Below are 14,808 nucleotides of genomic sequence, written 5' to 3'. Positions count from 1 at the left end.
AATACATAGCATTCTCAGAAGGAGTCTATATGAGTAAAACCGGTTACCATGTAAACACTCAAGCCAGGCTCGGATATTTAGTTGGACAACTGCCTGTATTGCACCCTAGGATCACGAGGTATGAGGACGTAAAGGAGGAATTAGCACGAGTGGAATGAGAAAAGGCCGAAAAGAGTCATGAATTAGTAAAAAAGGCATTGGAAGATTGGAAAATAGCCAGAATGAATCGGATGCAAGGAAGTGCAAGTGGACATAAAGAGGACAAACATGGGAGAGAACATGAGCATTCCGATAAGTAAAAGGTGGTGGAGTTCCCTCTTTGTTTATCTTTTTTAAGTTTTAAATAAGGAAAATCATGTATGAAATAGAATATGCTTCCATAATAGCTTAGGGATTTTCAATTCTGCCTTTAAATTTTCAGTGTTTAAGTCAAAGTGTTTGGTCTAGGTCCCTAGTTTTCATTGTCATCTTGCTTATATGTATGCTTGTCCTTCTAAGTCAATTAAAAAGAAAATGTTATGAAAAACAAGAGTGGACTTATTTTGTGAAGCAAATTCTGAATGTTTATGGTAGGGTCATTAATTAGCTAAGTTGGTTCACCAACAAGGTGTATAGGCAACTATATGCTCCAATTTACACGCTTGAGACACACCCTATGAGACTAACCAAACAATAAGATCCCAATAAGAGAAGAGAAAGAGTAATAAGAGTTTGAAAAAGAAAGAAAAACAATAAGAAATAGGGCTAGGCACCAAGGAATGTAGTGAGATGCTCAATGGGAAATCAGGATGAACACCATTAGATTTAACCATATCACAAATCCTTAGGAATGTAGTGAGATGCTCATTAGGGTCTTCTTGTGCACTTCCCCCAAAAGAACAATTGTTTTAGACGAGTGTGATGAGCTGAGACTTCAATTCAAAATTATTAGCATGGATGGTTGGCTTTTGAATGCTGCTACCACATTTTCCTGGGTTTGGATTGATGTAGGAACCCAGCACTCTCATCTATTGTCCAACAGGGTTATCTGCACCTCTTCTGGCATGATTATTCACCTCCCCTTCATGATGATTTTCCATATCATCTTCCATGTCTATATCCAAGTCTTCCTCCTCTTCCTCTGCACCAATAACCTTCTTCCCTCTCGATTTCCTCCTTAATCTAAGGAAGGTCCTCTCCAGTTCACTATCAAAAGAGGTTGAGGTTTCCCTTCTACCACCTGTCATACAATGAACAAGTACAAGAAATAACAAGTACAGAATCCACTAAAGCATGGTATAGTTAGCTTGGTTAGAGCAATTTATCAAATGGTTAGTGGGTTAGCCTGCTGAAAAGTAAGGAAATAAAGAAAAATACAGAGGAACGACTAAAACTGCAAAATAAATGAAACAGTGAAAATTGAAATCACCTAACAAAAGAAAAACAAAATGCTCAATCTAGTTATACTTAAATTTAGTAATTGTCAATACAAAACCAATCCCCGGTAATGGCGCCATAAACTTGATGTCCCGAAAACTGTCTCTCAACAATTTTCTACCGGCAAGTGCACCGGATTTGTAGTCAAGTAAAAACTCACTATTGAGTGAGGTCAAATCCCATAGGGATTGGTTGGTTGAGCAACTTTAATTGAAGAATTGTTCCAGTTGAGCTAAATCTGAATTGGAACTAGGATTGCACAAAGTAAATTGACGGGGAACTTAAATTGCAAGAAATTAAATGAACATAAATTAAATTACGGAATATAAAGAGCAGAAGCTTAAATTGCAAGAAATTAAATGGGAATGGGGATTAAGCATGCAATTAAAGAACAGAATGTAAAGAAAGTGGGTAGATTAGAGAATAGGAAGCTCATTGGGGTCAGGAGATGTGATAATTCTCCGAATCAAGTTCATTTTCATCTCTTCCACAATCAATGCATTCATTGATCTCCTTGGCAATCTTAGGTGATTAGATCCCAATTCCTTGGCAATCTAATCTCTCTTAGCATGAACAATTTCCCAATTCCTTTATTTAAGTGCTCATGGGAAGAGATGAAGTATGGTCACTGATTATACCACACATATTCATAGATAAAAGTGTTGGTAGGATTACATGTCACGATATCCATCAAAACCCCAATCTAATCCAATGTGAGAAAGCATTTCTAGCATGATCTCCTCATTCCTCTTCCAAGGTTCAGAGGAGATCCAATTATGAATAGCTTCTTTCCCAAGATAACTATCCAGTTGGATGAAGATCGAAAGCTTTCTAGCAAAATCAAGAGAAAAGAAAGAAGAAGATGAATGAAAACTAATATTGATCCATTGAATTACATAGAGCTCCTAAACCCAATGAAAGGGTTTTAGTTGTTTATAGCACTAAGAATGGAAAATGGAATTGAAAGATACATTTCAGAATTGAAATCACAAAGGAAATGAATATTGGCAGAGTTTTAAGATGAATCTCCATCTAAGATGTCCCCACTAAAACTTGAATTCTAAGCTATTTATACACTTTCTTTCATTGATTCTTCAGTCTCTGAATTGGGCTTTTGGCCTTAATTGAAATGGGTTGAAGTTGCTCCAGTGGGTTTCCTTGCTGTTGAGAAGAGCTCTGCCTGAGCGTGCCAAGTTCTGATGCTTCACGTTGGAGTCCACGTTTAGGAAAGATGCTCATGCATCACAACACCAAACCTGAATTGTTGCTTGTCCTCAACCAACCAAAATTAGTACATGATTAAGATGTGCATTTGCATGAGAGGTGAGAGTTCAGTTATGCTCATGTCTCTTCTTAAAGTGGGGTTTATCTATTATAATTCTGAACAGTTTTGCCATCTCACTCTCCTTTAAATCAGAGGAATGTCACTGTCATTTGGAATTAGAATCTAGATTATATTATGAATTCTCTGCTCTTTGTACTCCAGTTTAATCCTTGAACATATCATACATCCTTTACTTATCAATGAATTGGTGTTTTACACCTTGAGTCTAGTCGTGACTTTAAATGTTTTGTCTCAAGTTTTATTTGACACAAAAACACCACAAGCACTTGACTGGGGAACTCTCTTTAAGTTCTAATTTTTCTTTCAGTTACTCCCAGACAGTGGTGCTCAAAGCCTTTGGCATACTCTGCTAAATGTATTTGGCGTCAACTTTAGATATTATGTCTCAAGGATTATTTGACACAAGAACACCACAAGCATATGACTAAAGAAACAACTCTTTGAGCTTTAAATCATGTCTGAACTCCTTAGTCATTGATGCTCAGAGCCTTGGACCCTGCTTTTATTTTTCTTTTGCTATTTCTTTTGCTTCAAGGATTAAGCTTTCACTAGTTTCAGAGAAGTCATAATAATTCTCTAAAGTCTTGTTCCTTATACATCAACATCCTTTGATTCAAATTCAAATATGCACTGTTCTTGTCATTCATTCAAAATCACAAATAATACCACCACATTTAAGTAAGCAAGACTAATCTTAAATATAAACTCAATTTCTCATGCAATACATCACTTCTTTTTCTTTTCTTTTTAGATTCAAGTTCAGTGAGTGGTACATAAGACATTTTTTTTTCTAAAAGCAAATGACATAATGAAATTAAATCTAAGAACTAAAAGTACTAAAGATCATGCAGGCAATCAAAGCAATAGAAAACATAAGACAACAAAATAAGAATGGAAGAGAAATAGAATGAAAGGAACTTAACCACATCAGTTATGCTGGTGGCCATCTCATTCCTCTATGAAGAACATTCATCTCCCTTTGGTACTATTAAAATAAACAGAAAAGGCCAAAAGCGAAGGAACAACACCAAACTTAAAAGTTTGCTTGTCCTCAAGCAAAGAAAAGCTGAAAACAGGGCGTCAAAAATTCTTCTTAATTGCTCCATTTCCTGTTCTAAAAATTTTGCATGATCAAGCATACGTAAAACAAAGGAAAACAGTAAAAACTCAATAAAAATCAAACAAACAATATAATCAACTCAATGAAAAAAGTAACTAAGGATACGAAATTATCAGGTTGCCTCCCGACAAGCACTTTTTTAACGTCACTAGCTTGATGGTCAGTTCCACTAATTCAGCAGATGAGCAGACCTCTGGCGATCAATCTCGCCACCAAGATACTGCTTCAACCTCTGGCCATTTACTGTAAACTTCTTGTCAAAATTTTCTTCCTGTATTTCCACATGACCATATGGTGAAGCTCTGGTAACCACAAACGGTCCGGACCACCGGGATTTCAACTTCCCGGGAAAGAGTTTGAGCCTTGAATTATACAGAAGCACTCACTGTCCTGGCTCAAAGACTCTGATGGTAATCTTCTTGTCATGCAATAACTTGGTTCTCTCCTTATAGAGCTTGGCAATCTCATAGGCCGAATATCTGAATTCATCAAGCTCATTCAACTGAAACATTCTCTTAATTCCAGCAGATTCTGAATCAAGATTCAGATACCGGATTGCCCAGTATGCTTTATGCTCCAGCTCAACTGGCAAGTGACAGGCTTTGCCATATACGAACTGATAAGGAGACATGCCAATAGGAGTCTTGTAAGCTGTCCGGAAGGCCCAGAGAGCATCATCAAGCTTCCTAGACCAGTCCTTTCTTGAAACACTGACGGTCCTTTCTAAAATCTGCTTGAGTTCCCTGTTGGAAACTTCCACTACAAGAAACGTCGTTAAAATCGATGGCCAAATCAACGGCTTAGCCGTCGATAATATTGAAATTCGACGGCAAAATAGACGGCGCAGTTGGTCGCTATAAAGCCTGTCGATTTTTCAAAATGCTAATAAAATCGACGGCTTTGATGGCCGTCGATAATAATTTAATAAAATCGATGTCCGTTCCGTCTGTAATATGGGTGTGAGAATTTTACATCCTTTATAAAATCGACAACATTGCCGTCGATATTATTATTTAAAATCGACGTCTTCTTTGTCGATAATTGATTCAATAAAATCGACAGCCTTTGTGTCGATATTTAACTCAATAAAATCAACAACACTTTTGTCTATAATCTGTTTAATAAAATCGACGCCAAGGCCGTCGATATATGCTTGAATAAAATCGACACTATTGCCGTCGATTTAATTATTTAGATTTGTCTATTTTAACTTTTTAAAGCGACAACTTTGCCGTTGATTTTAATAGTTACAAATAAACTTTTAAATATAAAAATAAAATTTAAATAGAATATTAGATAACAAGACAAATAAACTTTTAAATATAAAAATAAAATTTATACTAAATATTAGATAATGAGTTTACAAACTTATCAAAAAGACTCAAGACAAGATAAATAACTAAACTTAGACTTATATTCGTTTAAATTACAATCTACTAATAATACAAAATATTCAAAATATTCATCGTCCTCCTCATTATTTATGTCAGGAACCTGGAGGTCAACTACTTGAAGTTGTATATGCTGAATAGCTTTTCTGGGAATCTTAAACTCTACCAATACTTTGTGATACTGTATATGCTGAAGAACCAAATACTCCACTATTGTTTCTTTGATCAAAAGATTCTATTGTCCCACACCACTACAATTCCCACTGTGAAATGCTGCATAGAAATATCAAATATTGCAAAAGAGTATATCAGAAAACTAACTAAGCTCCAAGAAGCTACAGAATCAGCTGGTAACAAAATGCTTAATCAGTAACCGAATTTCAAATTCCAACAAACTTAAAACTAGCTAACAAGAAATCAAGCAAGCAATCAACACATGAAGAATAAGCAAAAATTGGCAATTGCTAATACCTGAGCTAAAATTACAGCAAGCAGTAATTGAAGAAATGAAAAGGGTAGTGTACCTGGTCATAGGAAACCCTAACTTTGCAGCACCAGAGAGAGAGGGAATCTTTTAAGAAAGCTGCTTCAAATGTATATGTTGTTGTTAGAAAATCAAAATATAAAGTTAGGAACAGGGAATCATTGCAATCTATAGATATAACTCTAAATGTTTGAGAAAAAATGGAAGTCACGTTAAAATACTATATAAACTATAAGGTATTGAAACAATAAAAAAATAATTATTTTAATATTTTTATATTTTTGTCTTGAGACTGTTATTAATAAAAATGAGGATGGAATCCAGAGAGCCAATAGATTTGCACCAGATTTCAAAAGGAAAATAGAACAAAATGCATAGGTCATTTGTAGGAAGAAACAGAGTTTTGAACGAAAACAAAGTTTTATTTTCTTTCATATTAATGAGTGGAAGTCTCAAAAGCCAAGTGGGAGCTTAGATATACACTCATCATCATCATCATTCATGTCCAAAAGGCATACTTTGAAAGACTTTGTAATTTAGGCTTTAGCATTCAATTATTGCCTTTTTATGCTACAGTTACCAGAAAAAAGAAAGATTCATATGCTAATGACTTTTTATTTTAATTGCTAATGAATTAAACTTTCACCACAAGTCAATGTTACACTTTACACGTATATGTGCTTAATTTGAATGAAAAATCTGACATATTCTCATGTTTCAGAATTCAGATATGCTATAAGCCTATAGTTGCAGACACAAATGAACAAATAAAACAAATATCTTAAAAGGACACTAAAAATAAAAAGAAAAACCAAACTGGTAATTAGCATGTGAGCCCTTTTTTATTGGGCAAGGCCTAACAAAACTCATGAAACGGTTATGGATCTTATCTATTAATTCTAGAGAATAGTCCACTAATGACCACTGTTATGGATCTTATCTGTTAATCATAAATTAATGCATGCAATTCAGAGACATTGAAATATAGCTAGCAAGTTGAACTAATACCATAAGCACTATAATCTAAAACTAAACAGTGTAGTAATAGTACCAGAAAATATAATTGATCAAGGTAAATAGATTAAATAAAATCAAAACTCGAGCCATGACATTTCATTTGAAAACTTTTAATGATCAACAAATAAGTTAGCAATATTTATTTGTAATAAGATAGAACTGGAAGAAAGTGTGTGTGTCTCAAGTACAAACTAAAACTAGCGGACCACACAAAATGTGCCTTAGCTTTTACTAAAGTGTGGTACCAACCATTGAACCCCATGGAGCTCATTACCTAAACGATGTGTTATTAGATTCTTCCCTAGCTAGATACAATTCATTATTTACTATTTTACTCTATCAAAATATTATAAAATTGAAAAAATAAACCTAATAATAATCATAATAATAAAGCCTTACATACAAAAATTCTATTCAGGCATTTCTCCGAACATGTGGTGTGCAAAGTTCAAAACAGTAAATTTCAGTTTAATCTAAGCAACATTCAACCCAGTAATTTCAGAAAGATACAGCCAACAACAATTTTAGTCCAGAAACACAAGTTTTAACAAACCTAAGCCTAACCAAAATTTCTAAAAATAGAATTAAAAAGCAGTAAAAATAAAGAAAAGAAGACAGGGAACAGGATAAGGGAACTTGCATTGATGAAAGGAGGAAGAAGAACGGAGAGGCGGTGGGGTGGTGGTGATGTCGCGGTGACACAGAAGGTCGCCGCCGCTGGTGGTTGCTTGTCAGTGCTTGAAGACGCGAACACAGGGTGACTCCATGAACAGGGGTGTCGCACGCGGGAACGAAGAAATGGAGAAATGGAGAAGAAAGAGAAGAAGGAAGAGAGAGAAGGTAGGCGATGGTGGTCGTCGGTGGTGGTGTCGGACGGAGGCGGTGTTGAAGAGAAAGCGAATTCAATCAAAGGATACCTAGAATACCTAACTTGAATTTGGGGAAGTATGCGTTTCTGAACTTTGGAAGCACGAGTTGAGAAAATATGTTTTTAGTGATAAAAATCGACGGCCTATTTGTCGATTTTATTCAAATTTATCGACGGCAAAGGTGTCGATATTTTAAATAATAAAATAGATGACATATTCGTCGATTTTAATATAAAAAAAGCAGCACATGTGGCGTCTATTATATAGATTAAATTTAGACCGTTCATCCCATTTTAGAAAGTAATCTAGATCGTTCAAATTTATCGATGGCAATGTTGTCGATATTTAAAATAATAAAATAGACGCCATATTCGTCGATTTTAATATAAAAAAAACACATATGGCGTCTATTATATAGATTAAATTTAGACCGTTCATCCCATTTTAGAAAGTGATCTAGACCGTTCAAATTTATCGACGGCAATGTTGTCGATATTTAAAATAATAAAATAGACGCCACATTCGTCGATTTTATTTTCGACTTCTGGTTCGCCTATCCTATGATGATAATAGGGAAATAAATTAATGCATTATAAAAATATCGACGACCCGGCCGTCGATTTTAATATTTTTATTTTCAATTATTTTTTTAGTAATATCGACAGCAGGCCATCGAAAATTATCGATGGCAGAAATAGCCGTCGATTTTTTCCATCGATAAACATGCTTTTTCTTGTAGTGTTCAACCTGTCCACTTGTTTGAGGGTGATAGGGCGTTGCCACTTTATGACGGACTCCATATCTCTGCAGAAGTGAGTCCAGTTGTCTATTATAGAAATGACTTCTACCATCACTAATGAGTGTCCTTGGGACACCAAACTGGCAGAAAATATATCTCTAAAGAAATCTTATCACCACTTTGGCATCATTGGTGGATAGAGCCACAGCTTCCACCCATTTGGACACATAATCAACTACCACTAGGATATAGTTGTTTGAATGTGAGGGTGAAAAAGGTCCCATGAAATCAATACCCTATACATCAAACAACTCAATCTCAAGAATCCCTTACTGTGGCATCTCATGGTTGGCAGGAAGCTTCGTGGCTTTTTCACATCTGTCACAGTGCTTCACAAATTCTCTTGAGTCCCTGAAGAGAGTCGGCCAGTAAAACCCGCTCTGAAGGACTTTTGTAGCTGTCCTTTCACCACCAAAGTGGCCCCCCTAATCAGAACCATGACAATGCCAAAGAATATGCTGTTTTTCCTCATCCGAGACACATCTCCGGATTATACCATATGAACACCTTTTAAAAAGGCACGGTTCCTCCCAAATGTAGTACTTTGCATCAGTCAATAGCTTCTTTACTTGTTGTCTACTGTACTCCTTTGGAATAAAATTCATGGCTTTCTAATTTGTAATTTCTACAAACCATGGAGCCTGCTGAATGAGAAACAATTGCTCATCCGAAAATGTCTCAGTCACAGCTGTGGGTGGTTGCACTCCTTTTTCAGGCTCTATTCTGGAAAGATGGTCGGCTACTTGATTTTCTGAATATTTCCTGTCCTTTATCTCAATGTCAAACTCCTGGAGGAGCAACACCCATCTGATTAATCTCGGTTTAGAGTCTTGCTTGGTTAGAAGGTACTTCAAAGCAGCATGATCAGTATAAACAATAACCTTAGAACCAATTAAATAGGACCTAAACTTATCAACAGCATACATAATAGCTAATAATTCTTTTTCTGTAGTTGTGTAATTCTTTTGAGCATCATTTAGCACCTGGTTAGCATAGTAAATGACATGTACAAGCTTCCCCTACCTATGTCCTAAAACAGCTCCTATAGCAAAATCACTAGCATTACACATCAATTCAAATGGTAAATCCCAGTCAGGGGGAGCTATAATAAGAGCAGAGGTAAGGTTTGCTTTTAGAGTTTCAAAAGCATGCAAGCATCCAGCATCAAATACAAAAGGAACATCAACAACCAACAGGTTGCTTAGTGGCTTAACAATTTTTGAAAAATCCTTTATAAATCTTCTATAAAATCCTGCATGACCTAAGAAACTCCTGACTGCCTTAACATTAGCTGGTGGTGGTAACTTTTCAATTACCTCCACCTTTGCTCTATCAACCTAAATCCATTTACTTGAAATCTGGTGTCCAAGAACAATACCTTCTGTAACCATAAAATGACATTTTTTCCAATTTAAAACAAGGTTTGATTCTTGACACCGCTTCAAAACCAGAGATAAATTCTTAAGGCATGAATCAAAAGAATTACCAAAAATAGAAAAGTCATCCATAAATACCTCAATGAACTTTTCAACCATATCAGAAAAAATTGAAAGCATACACCTTTGAAAAGTTACTGGAGCATTACAAAGTCCGAATGGCATTCTCTTGTAAGCAAATACTCCAAAAGGGCATGTGAATGCTGTCTTTTCTTGATCTTGAGGGTCCACTACAATTTGATTATATCTAGAATATCCATCTAGAAAATAATAAAAAGCATGACCAGCTAACCTCTCAAGCATCTGATCAATGAAAGGCAAGGGGAAGTGATCCTTCCTTGTAGCAGTATTGAGCCTCCTATAGTCTATGCACATTCTCCATCCTGTGACTGTTTTTGTAGGAATAAACTCATTCTTTTCATTCTTGACCACCGTCATCCCTCCTTTATTGGGAACTACCTACACAGGACTTACCCAAGGACTATCAGAAATAGGGTAAATAATACATGCTTCCCATAATTTCAATACCTCTTTTTGGACCACCTTTTTTATAGTTGGATTGAGCCTCCTTTGTGGTTGCCCAACTGGTTTAGCATCATCTTCAAGAAAGATCTTGTGCATACACTTGGTGGGACTAATCCCCTTTAAATCACTAATGGTCCACCCAAGAGCTATTTTGTAGCTCCTAAGCACTAAGATAAGCGCCTCTTCCTCTTTAGGCTTCAGGGAAGAGCTAATAATTACTAGATATGAATTACATTCACCCAAGAACACATATTTCAGAGAAGGAGGTAAAGGTTTGAGCTCAAGTTTGGGGGCTTCCTCCTCTGCTTTAGGCGTGTGAATCATAGCCTTCTAGGGTAGTGAATCGTCAACTTCAACCAATTCATACTCAGAAACAGGATCCAGAATGTCATCAAGTACCTCAGCTTCCAGTACTTCTTGAACAAGTGGTTCAACAACATCGATTCTCATACACCCTTCAGAATCATTAGGGTACTTGAGAGCATCAAAAACATTAAGGACCACCTGTTCTTCATTTACCCTCAGGGTAAATTCACCCTTTTGCACATCAATCAGAGCTTTACCTAGAGCTAAAAAGGGTCTACCAAGAATAATAGAGGATTTTACATCCTCTTCTATGTCTAAAATAACAAAATCAGCAGGAAAAATAAATGGTCATACTTTCACAAGTAAATTCTCAAAACACCCACAGGTAATTTAATAGAAAGATAAGCAAGTTGAAGAGAAATACGAGTGGGTTTTACCTCCTCAATTTTAAGCTTTTTCATCACTGAAAGTGGCATGAGGTTGATGCTAGCTCCAAGATCACATAAAGCTCTCTGAATGGTGACATCTCCAATGGTGCAAGGAATCACAAAGCTCCCTGGATCCTGCATTTTCTCAGGAAGGTTATGTTGAATAATAGCACTGCATTCCTTGGTTAACACCACTGTTTCTTGTTCCTTCCAATTCCTCTTGTTAGTCAACAATTCTTTCATAAATTTAGCATAAAGAGGCATTTGCTCAAGAGCCTCTGCAAAAGGAATGTTGATCCGCAGCTTCTTGAAGACTTCTAAAAATTTAGAAAATTGCTTGTCTTTGGAAGCCTTCTGAAGCCTCTAAGGATATGGCATTTTTGGCTTATATTCAGCAGCCTTTGGCAAAGTAGGATAAGTGTCAAGAGACTCAGGGAACAGATTGTCTGCACGCTTTGGAGGGGGCGTGCTCCACTGCTTCCTTCTTCTCCTTTGGAGCTTCTTTTTCAACTAACTACTCATTTATCTTGGTCTCAGAACCAGCTACTTTACCACTTCTCAATTGAATAGCCTTACAATCTTCTCTTGGGTTCACCACTGTATCACCAAAAAATGTATTTGAAGACCTCTCAGGTAATTGCTTGCTCAATTAGCCCATTTGCTCCTCCAAGTTTCTAATGAAAGCTCTGGTTTCCTGCATAAAACTCCTCATCATCTCCCAATTAGAATCTTCTTGGGATTTAGAATTTGCCTGCTGAGGTGGTTATTGTTGATGAGACTAAAATTGGCAGTTATTGTGATTGTTCTGTTGGAAGTCGCTCTGAAAATTATTGTTGAAATTTTGAGATCTTTGAGGTTGGTCTCTCTACCCAAAATTCGGGTGATTTCTCCATCCTTGATTATAGGTCTTAGAGTATGGATCATTGTTGGAATTTCTAGGATCATTTCCCATGTAATTGACCTGTTCAGAGGAGGATTAAGCATAATCATAATTATCATTTTGCACAAAATTACCTATCATGTCATAAGGGACCTCTTGAGATGCAGCCTGAGTATTGACAGCTGAAACTTGCATTCCACTCATTTGTTGAGTAATTAGACTTAGTTGCTGAGACAAAAGCTTGTTCTGAGCAAGAATGGCATTAAGAGCTTCTACTTCCATAACACCTTTCTTCTGAGGGGTCTCAGAGTTCACAGGATTCCTGTTAAATGAATATAAATATTGGTTGCTAGCAACCAACTCAATAAGCTCAATAGTTTCCTCCGATGTTTTCTTCATGTGCAATGAACCACCTGCAGAATTATCTAAGCACATCTTGGACATTTCACCTAAGCCTTCATAAAAGATATCCGACTGAGTCCACTTAGAAAACATGTCTAGAGGGCATTGCCTAGTCAGCAACTTGTACCTCTCCCAAGCTTTATAGAGAGTCTCACCATCCTTCTGTCTGAAGGTCTAAACCTCCACCCTAAGCTTAGTCAGCTTCTTTGGTGGGAAAATTTTAGTAAGAAATCCAGTGATAACCTTTTCCCAATTATCCAAACTCTCCTTGGGTTGAGAATCTAGCCACAGCTTTGCTCTGTTCTTCAAGGAAAATGGGAAGAGCATGAGTTTGTTCACATCAGAATCTACCCCATTAGTTTTCACAGTATCATAAATCTGCACAAAATTAGAGATAAACTGATTGGGATCTTTCTGAGGGAGTCTATGATATTGACAGTTTTGTTGCACCAAAGTGACTAGCTATGGCTTCAGTTCAAAGTTGTTTGCAGCTATAGGAGGCACCACAATACTTTTTCTATAAAGATCTGCAGTAGGAGCAGTGTAAGAGCCAAGCACTCTTCTGGGTTGTTCATTCCCAACTGGATTTGCCACATTGGCATTAGCAGCATTATTATGATCCATAGTGGACTCTGCAGCCTTGTAAAGTCTTGCTTGTTGCAAACGCCGCCTGAAAGTCCTTTCAGATTCAGGATCAAAGTCTGACAGAGGTTTCTTGCCCCTGTTTCTGCTCATAAATGGACAGAAGACAAGAAAAAATGGAATTCTCAATGTTAGAGTGCAGAGAATTTCCAGTGAGGTAACCTGTGTAAAATAATAAAATAAAAATACTAATTAAATAAATAAATAAAATTCGAAATTACTTGCAAATTTAGGACAAAAAACTTTAAAATTAGGGAGCTAAATAAATAAGAAAAATAAAAATAAAAATAACTAGAAAACACCAAACTTAATTTCAGAAATTAAAGAAAAGTAATATAAGATGCAATTTTTTTAAATTAAAAATAAAAATAAAATAAAACTAATTAAATATAAAAAGTAAAAAAATAATGAAAAAAAAACAAAACAAAACAAAAATAAAAAATAAAAATAAAAAGAAAAATAAAGAAAAAGAACGGACGAGATTTTATAAAAATAAAAAAAATAAAAAATAAAAGGAAGTTTAAAAAACCGGGGACAGAGGGATGGGAAACTTGCTAACGGAAAGAACAATAAAGCGGAAAAAAGAAATAAAAAAAATAAATAAAAAAATAAAAAAATGAATTAAAAGAAAAATTATCTAAACTAAGCAATCAAATAACTAATAGTTGTCAATCACAATCAATCCCTAGCAATGGCGCCAAAAATTTGGTGCGTAGTTTACAACCACAAACTAACCGGCAAGTGCACCGGGTCGTACCAAGTAATACCTCAGGTGAGTGAGGTTCGATCCCACGAGGATTGATGGATTAAGCAACAATGGTTGATTAATTTACTTAGTTAGACAAGCAGAAAAGAGTGTTGAGAGTTTAAATGCATCAAACAGTAAATTTAAAATATCAGAAAGCAAACAGTAAATTGATGTGAATAATATATGTAGAAACAATTAAGGTTTCAGAGTTATCTATTTTTCGGATTGACTTTTCTTACTAACTATTTTAATCATACAAGATTTAAATCTTGGCAAACTGTATGTGACTAAACCCTAATTCCTTAGACCTTTTTAGTCTCCTCTAAAATTCATCAACCGCCAATTCCTTGGTCACTTAATTCCAATTAGAGGGTAAAGTTCAATTCTAGTTTATATGCCACAAAAAGCCTAATTACCCAAATATAAGAGGATTATATGTCACGTATCCCGTTAAGTCCAGATAATTAGAAATTTAGGAGAATATGTTTTCAAGATGTTGTTCAAGTAAAGAGCTTTTCCAAGTTCTACAAGAACGCAATTAGAACAAGGGTCATACTTCCATTCCACCCAAATTCATATGATAAAGAACGAAAACAATTCTTAAAATATAAATCAGTACATGAATTAAAATAGAAAAATAATAGTATCAATCCATACAATAGATAGAGCTCCTAACCTTAACAGTGGAGGTTTAGTTGCTCATGGTTCAGAGAGAAAACTAGGATTCAGGTAAATTGTAAATTGCTGAATGAGGTAGAAGAGAATATATGAGATTCTTTTCCCTTTTATATCTAATCCTAATTAATGTAAAATATATTTCCTAAAACTAAATAATATCTTTTCTTATTTTTAAATAAAATAAAGTTTAAATAAGAATTAATAGGAGATTGCGTGCTTGCTTCTTGGAGAGTTGGGGACCGCTTGATTCCTTAATAATCCACGCCTAACTTGAGAAATCTCAAGTTAGGCGCAGCCTTGGCCGAATTGATGGAAAAGAAAT

At 35.6% G+C, this 14,808-nt stretch overlaps 1 non-coding gene across 1 annotated transcript; it reads left to right on the top strand.

Moving 5' to 3' along the window:
* The first annotated feature begins 12,505 nt into the window (after nt 1–12,505).
* Nucleotides 12,506–12,613, top strand: LOC112704687 (small nucleolar RNA R71). The gene has a single exon (XR_003155298.1). It is a non-coding gene; the product is annotated as a small nucleolar RNA R71 (small nucleolar RNA).
* Nucleotides 12,614–14,808: the final 2,195 nt, after the last annotated feature.

The sequence above is a fragment of the Arachis hypogaea genome, chromosome 7 (genome assembly GCF_003086295.3).
Source record: "Arachis hypogaea cultivar Tifrunner chromosome 7, arahy.Tifrunner.gnm2.J5K5, whole genome shotgun sequence".
Taxonomy (NCBI): Eukaryota; Viridiplantae; Streptophyta; class Magnoliopsida; order Fabales; family Fabaceae; genus Arachis; species Arachis hypogaea.
The sequence above is the reverse complement of the archived record's forward strand: the minus strand, read 5'-3'. Positions and strand labels throughout refer to the sequence as shown.